Below are 7,938 nucleotides of genomic sequence, written 5' to 3' on the forward strand. Positions count from 1 at the left end.
CCTTGTTTGGTAATGTAGCACCCGGAATGAAATCAATTTGATGCTCAATGCCTCTAAGAGGACGCCAGCCACTTGGAAGCTCATTTGGGAACACATCTTCATAGGATTGGACAAGCTCTTGGACTTCTTTAGGAAGTGAAACATTCTGCCCAAAAACCACATCTTTTGCAACAAGAGCATAGACATCCTCATCACCCTTTAACTCTTGTAGCATTTCGGCCTCATTGATCAATAATACCTCTCCTAAAGGCTCAACCATGGATGGTGGTGTAGTAGGTTTGAGACGGGTGGAAGTGGTGTTAGGATGACCTTTCTTGAGCTAAACTTAAAGGTGTAAGTGTTGTCTCTCCCATGCTGTACGGAATCCCTATCAAATTCCCAAGGTCTTCCAAGAAGAAGATGACAAGCATCCATAGGTAGAACATCACAAAGAGCCTCATCCGAATAATTCTTACCAATGGAGAAGGATACTAAGCATTGCTTATCCACTCTAACTTCAGCCCCTTTTGTGCGGTTTCGGGTGCTTTGCCTTTGTCAAGTATGGAGGTTTTGTTTTGAGAGGTTGGTTCATTGATTTTGACACCGGTTGGGGTTTGTAGGGGGATGTTTTGGCGGATGGTTTGGTGGTTGTGGCCTTCCCCTTACCCAATTTCTTAACCCTTAAAGCCAAGTTGACGGCTTCATCAAAGGACCATACTTGTTGCATTCTAACCCTATGAGCAATCTTAGTATCTAAACCCTCAACAAACCTAGCAACCTTTTGTTCGGGCTTTTCATTGAGTTCACATTGCAAAGTAATTTGTTCAAAGTCTCTAAGATATGACTCAAGTGGTTGTTGGTCTTGTTTAAGTTGTGCGAGCTTAATGAAAATGTCTTGAGTGTACTCTGTAGGTATAAACTTCTCATTAAGCTTCTTTTTCATCTTTAACCAAGACTTAATAGGTTCCTTACCATCCCTTCTTCTCTGATTTTTTAAGTTCTCATACCAAAGGGAAGCATAGCAACTTTCAAAGCTTTTTCAAGATTGAAACTTTAAAAACTTTGCCATCGGAATAACCTTTAAACTCAAAGACTCTTTCAATGTTCCTAAACCAATCTAATAAATCCTCGGGGTTTAAACTACCATGAAAATCAGGAATCTCTACCTTTAAGTCTTTGTTGGGCTCTCCTTGAAATGCCTCGGCCATGGATTCCTCCGACTCTGAAAACGCCTCTTCCTCACGGCCACTATGAGCTCGTCCTCCTCCCATGAGGCCACGGCCTCTACCCCTGCCTCTAGGTGGTTGTCCTCTTCCTCTTGGTGATGTTGGAATATTAGCCATGATAGCATTGAAAGAATATAGCAACAAATCACATTTTTCAGAAAGTTGAGTAACTTGTGTTTCAATTCCAGCAAGCCTTTCTTCACTCATTGTTGTTTATTGTGTTTTTAATGTGGTTAGGGTATAATTAACTCACAAAGAAAGGCTTTTGTTGTTAACCAAAGCTCTGATAACCAATTTGAAGTAAAACATAAAAGACTCAAAAATTGGACAGAAATATGCAAGAAAATGGTTGCTCAAATGCTAAGAATTGAGTGAATGGGATATGAATTAAACCAAGCACAAAGCCAAGGTTTAAGACTAAGAACTTGTTCAAGCACCTAGAAATGAACTCACTCAACCCCTAGCACTCAGCAAAGGAGGGATTTCTTGCACTAAGCAAAGAATTTAAGAGAGAAAAAGTAGGTTTTCACTTGTATTAAGGTTCAATCAAATCCGAAGTTCTCTTGTGTCTACCATGGTTTATATAGACCAAGCCGTAAAATATTGACCCTTGATTACAAGTTACATCTAAGGAATACAAAATGAGCAGCTAAAGGACGTAAAACCGGCAGCCAAGGTACTTACATAATGCTGAAATAGAAAATGACATAAAGCAAAGAAAAGCTAAAGTAAACTAATAGTCCAATCTTCCTTGTTTGTTAGCTCAACTTCTTATTTATGATTATATGAACTGATTGGAGGCCTTGGAGAATCGTGTAATGCTCTTTTGCAGCTCCTAAAACTCTCTTGAGCTTTGTTGGATCAAAAGAGGAAAGATTGATAGCGACATTTTGCTCATTGTTCAAAACCGGGTCCCCTTGTACCTTTGCTTTAGTTCTTCAAATAATTTCTGAATGGTAGCCTTTGGAGATAAAAGATCCTACACAAAAACGTCCCAAACTCACCTAAAATAAGTATTAGGACGGTTGGAGGCACGACTTCTTAGACGGATTTCATGGTAGACCTTAAATTAGCGCAAGGTCCAAAACCGGTTGAATTAGCAGCTTTCTCGGTTTATTTCTTTTCACTAGTATCCTTTGACCCATGGACTAAGGCCTAGTCAAGAGTGCCTTGTGGTGTGATGAATCCTTGGCTGCCATTTATTCCAAGGTGACCCTTGATGCTATGCGACCGTCCTTATACTTCTATCATTATGTTTTGTCAACAAAAAGGGGATGGGCACAAAAATGTCAAAATGAGTTCAAGTTATCAAATGTCAAATGTTTGCAATTGCATCAAATAAAATGAGGAGCACAAATAGACTCCTATGCTTTAATAGAAGTACCTTTGCTACAAATGGGGTTACTTTGAAAAATGAAAAGAGTTTAAAATGCCAAACATAAAAAAAATGACACAATGTTCTTGATTGTCGAATGTTCAAAAATGGGGGGAAAATAAACCCAAAATCAAACTACCATCTTGAAATTCTTATACTTGGAATCCCTTTTATCCTTTGATGAGCTTGTTGCATGGTGGAGAGGGGGCTACCCTTCTTCTTGTCTAGGCAAGAGGGGGAATTACGCGATCCTACAGCGTTTCTAACACGATAGGGAATCGACTCTTGACAAAAGAATTTAAGGATTGTGGATAAAGGTACCCTAGTTTAACACAACTTGGAGGTGACTTGTTTGTATCCTCTTAGGCTTAGTAACTAGGAGAACCAATATCTATAATGAAGTGTGTGCCCTTGAATTACTTCCCTAGTAGGTAATTTCCGCCACTTAGATGAGGAAAGTGGCTATTCTTTTTGTAGATGCATCCCTTACTTGTTTTTATGTGCTTAGATGATAGGATGCATCTGTAACACCCCCTCATACCAAGGTACCTTACCAAGGACTACCCTAGCATGAAAGGCTGTTACCATCTCGGTTGCCCGATGTAAGTATATATCAAAAGCAACAATTCAAAAACACATTTATTAAAGTATAAAGAGTTAGTGATTACATAAAACTCGGACGACTCAAAAATAAAAGTATAAGGTCTTAATACAACTGAAATCAAAGACAACTAAACTTGTAACAGCGGAAGCTAGACTCAAGTGATAACTCCCCATGACTGTCCCATAGGTAAACATCTGCATTACCTGTCATAATCTGCTCACCATCCCCGAATGGATCACCGCAGGTTTTACAAAACAACAAAACGGGGTCAGTACCGTTCAATCAAGATAAGATAAACACATAATGTAACCGGCTGATTATCCTCCATCCCCGGTCTCCCGATCTCACACAGTAACCGACTACACACCGAAGTGTGTAGCCCTGCCAGATTACCCATCGCAACAGGTAATCCTCGTCGCCAATGGGTGACCGCAGCCCATCACCACCTAGCCCGGCTCTTCAACGAGCGACTAACAATCCCTGTCCCTTAATGTGTACATCCCCTCCCGTGACGGGTTCTACGGAGGGCGAACAAGGGTGTGAAGCCACTCCCGCAAGTGACTCCACCACAATCACACACACAGCATCACAGCTGTCACAACACCACAACCGTCACAACACAACCACACCAACATCGTCACCACAACACCCAACCTCCGATGATCAGCAGATAACAACAATTATAAAACATATGCAATCTCAATCAATTAACAGTACTGAGTACGAGAAACCCTACCTTTTCATAATCCGCTATGCTGCAATCAATCATATAGTTGCACAACAATTACCACATCGTCACCTACAACAATTATAGTCCACAATCAACTCACATATGATGAACAAACCCTAAACCCCCAAATCACAAATTGGGGCAAAACCCTAAAAGATAACCTATTAGCAGATTACAACGAACTAGAGACTTACCCATTAAATTGCGACAAGAGACGGAAGTGTAGACTTGCGACCGATCAATTAGCCTTGAGAATGGTTAGGGTGATTAGAGAGAGAAGTGAGCGTCGTTTAGTTTTGGTAAAATGATTCAGAAATCGTAAAAGTATAATTTATAATAATATCTAATCACCTTAACCAAATCGCGGAATTAAACCTGTCAGCCCGGATACTTGCCCGAGTATAAAGTATACTCGGCCGAGTACCCTCTACTCGGTCGAGTATTACCCATACTCGGCTGAGTATTCCTGGGCAGAAGCCAAACAGAATACCCAACACACTTTACTCGAACCGAGTAGGCCATACTCGGTCGAGTACTAGCCTATAAAATCCATAGTATTACAGTCTTCCCCCCTTTAAAAAGAACTTCGTCCCCGAAGTTTCAACCCAACCTATAACACATGGACACCTAACACTAACTCCACCAACCATGCTACTACATAACAAATCCTCTCGATATAAACTCCATAATATTATCGAATAACCACAATATAATGTTGTCAACCTTGTCTCACTTCCATAACACTCACTAGAAACACAATACCAATACAATCCACAAAATAAGATCAACCATCAAAATGGAATGTTACATTCTACCATCCTTAAAACGAACTTCGTCCTCGAAGTTCACTCACACACATAAACATCCTCACACAATCCGTTACTCTTACTCATAAACATCATACTACTACGTGCACTGCCATTTACTGTAATAAAATCGGCAATCACACAAATCCATCCTTATTCTGCACCAACACTCAAACTTCCAATTGCAACCTGTATGACCATCAAACTTTATTGTCGCATCCTACTCCTCTTAAGATAAATGTTACGTCCACGTAACTCACTAATACTAGGTCCTTTGCTATACCTGTTGGAATATGTGTCCTCCGACAATAATGCCATCACAACTGTCGATCATGATGATCACATGTTTAAGTCTCATTTTAAGAATACAATTGGGAAGTAATATTTGACTGTCAATTGGTCCACACATATCGGTAATGATTGGCTGACTAGAGTTTGACATTACTGTCGTGCGACGGTGGTGATCAGTTGATCCCCTTAGGTCATACCTAAAGGGTAACACTCTTAATTGATTATTTAATTGATCGTATGACGATACGGGTTAATTAAATTGCTTAAAATTGACGGACGATTTTGGAAGTAATATTTACGTGTCTCATTGTAATTTGATTAAATAAGATACAGTCTAAGTAATCGAATTGTTTTATTTCTTAGATGAAATTATCGTTTACGGAAACAATTGAACTGAATGAATAATTTATTATAAATACAAGATGTTGTAATTTATAATTGGTAAAATGTTTTGGTACAAGTAATTGTGAATTACTAAGTCGATTTTGTACATGACGTATTTTATTAACACGTTGATTTTTAATACGTTAAAAATACATGACAATTTTACATGACTTGTGACATGTGACAAATTGACAAAGATAAAATGAAATCCATTTTATCCCATATGGACCGAAATATGGAGGTAGTATGGTGATTAAATTATGTTTAATTAATTGAGTGGAAACAACATGATTACACTACCAACACCTAGCCTTGCATGCCTATTTCTTGATTAGAGAATTAAGCCCATGCATTGGCTCCCCAATCCCTCCTTCCACCGGTTTTTGAAAGACCAAATAGAGAGTTTTTCTCTATCATTTTTATTCATTCCCAATTCACATGATTTCTAGTGTAAGAAATCAAAAACTCTCTAAGAAAAACTAGAGAAATAAAAACTTCAATATCTTCCTCTCTTGGCCGAATTACAAGAGATAAAAACATTAGTTTTGGGTCAATTTTATTAAGATTAATATTGTTCTAGTATAAATAATATTAGTCTTTTAGGAGGTTATCTTGAGTATAATTCCTTGGGAGAGATTCTGTCCTTGAATCTTTGTTCATCCATTTTAGGAGAGCTCAAGAACAAGTAAGAAGGAGATCTTACTTGTGCCCTTTGATCCCAAATTTCCAATGTAAGAGTGATGATTTCATATATATATTTACTTATGTTTGCATGCATAAAATCTAATTAATTTTATGACTAAATTAAATTGAAACATATATGAATATGTTGAGTATAATGAGATATAGATTCCTAACAAGCGTTATCAAGAGCCTTAGGTTGTTTGCATGCAAATCGGTTATAGTTTTCCCGAGTTATACGATTAACATATAAAACATATAAATTTGTGTTTATTATGATATATCACGAAATCAATTATGCATGTTAAAGTTTCTGATCCTAAAATGTATTTAGGATATTTTGGTTAATTTATGGATTTTTATTGTTCAGTTTATATAATAATGGCATTAAAATGTGATTTTATGATAAAAATGTCATTTTTGGACTAAAATTAGATAAACTTCGATTTTTCCAGTGGTTTTTGGATATGTTTTCACATATATTAGTTTTGGATGACCTGTAAAGTTTCATAATTTTATGAGTTTTTATACTCGAAATATGGATTTTTCATGATAAAATCGAATTTAAATGATAAAAAAGGTTAATATGAGAAATATTTCGAATCTGGTCATTGAAATTTAGTATGTTGTCACATGCCATTTTACAAGATATGTGTAAAATAATAGGATATAATGATGTTTTTATGCATGATTTTTGAATTTTTGATGAAAAATGACATAAATAGTGACTTTAATTAGTGAATAATTGCTAAAACATACTTCATGACTAAGGAAAAACATCACATGTTGCATTTTATTACCTATTTCATATCTAAAATTGAAAAGTTGATAAATATAATTTTTCTCATATTTGTATGATAATATTTGATAAATCCGATAAACCGCAACATTGTTTTTCCTCGATGAATTTCGAAATTTTTAACCAAAGTTTTTGAACATTATGAGTGTCATGGTATTTTTCCAGAATGTTCATGAGTTTAAATTTCAAATTTCAAATTTATTTGAAATTTTTATGATTTATTTGAAGTTTATGGCTTTTATTGTAATTTTAAGTCCTTTTATGAACAATATAGTCAATATGTTAGTGGAGACTAATTTTGAGTCCTAAGATGGTTAGGGTAATTAACTATTACATAAATGTGATTTTATGTAATTTATTGTGATTTTAAAAGGTTGAATCACGCAAATCCGTAAAAACCGTTTAATATACGATATTAGGTCCTTAAAGGCGATTTAGCATAAAATTGGGCATGTTCATACATATTATAATGATGCATTTTATTTATGATTGTCATAATTTTATTTTATGTAATTTTATTTTATGTAATTTTTTACTTAGTATGGCCTTAGTTTTTAATTGGTATTACCCGAAATGTATGGGAATATCGATTCGGTTGTAATTTTTTTTGTGATCTTGATCACCGTTTTGTAATTTAATAGACTTATTTTTATTTTAATTACAAATGTATAATAGGAAATTATGTAATTTGTTATGTAATTTATTTATTCCGGAGATCCTTGAACACGGTGTCACTCGAGAAGGCGATCCATTAAAGACGGTGTTACCTAGAGATGCGTGCCAAAACCGGAGTTCAAGGGACCAATGGAGTTGGTTTCCGAATTTGTAATAGTTTATTAGATTTACTATTTTAGGAAGGCCATACTAGGATTTAATTTATGCTTTGCATTTTGTTTATATGTCGCATGCATCGCTAAATCGCCATAACTAAAACATGCATTATCATTTTAATCGAGTTTATCGACCGTGTCAATTACAATTATCGTAGTTCACCGCTTTAGTTCACTTAAAACGTGATAGATAATAAATTGACATGACCTCTCGCTAAAAATAAACAATTGAG

Source organism: Silene latifolia, chromosome 9 (assembly GCF_048544455.1).
Source record: "Silene latifolia isolate original U9 population chromosome 9, ASM4854445v1, whole genome shotgun sequence".
Taxonomy (NCBI): Eukaryota; Viridiplantae; Streptophyta; class Magnoliopsida; order Caryophyllales; family Caryophyllaceae; genus Silene; species Silene latifolia.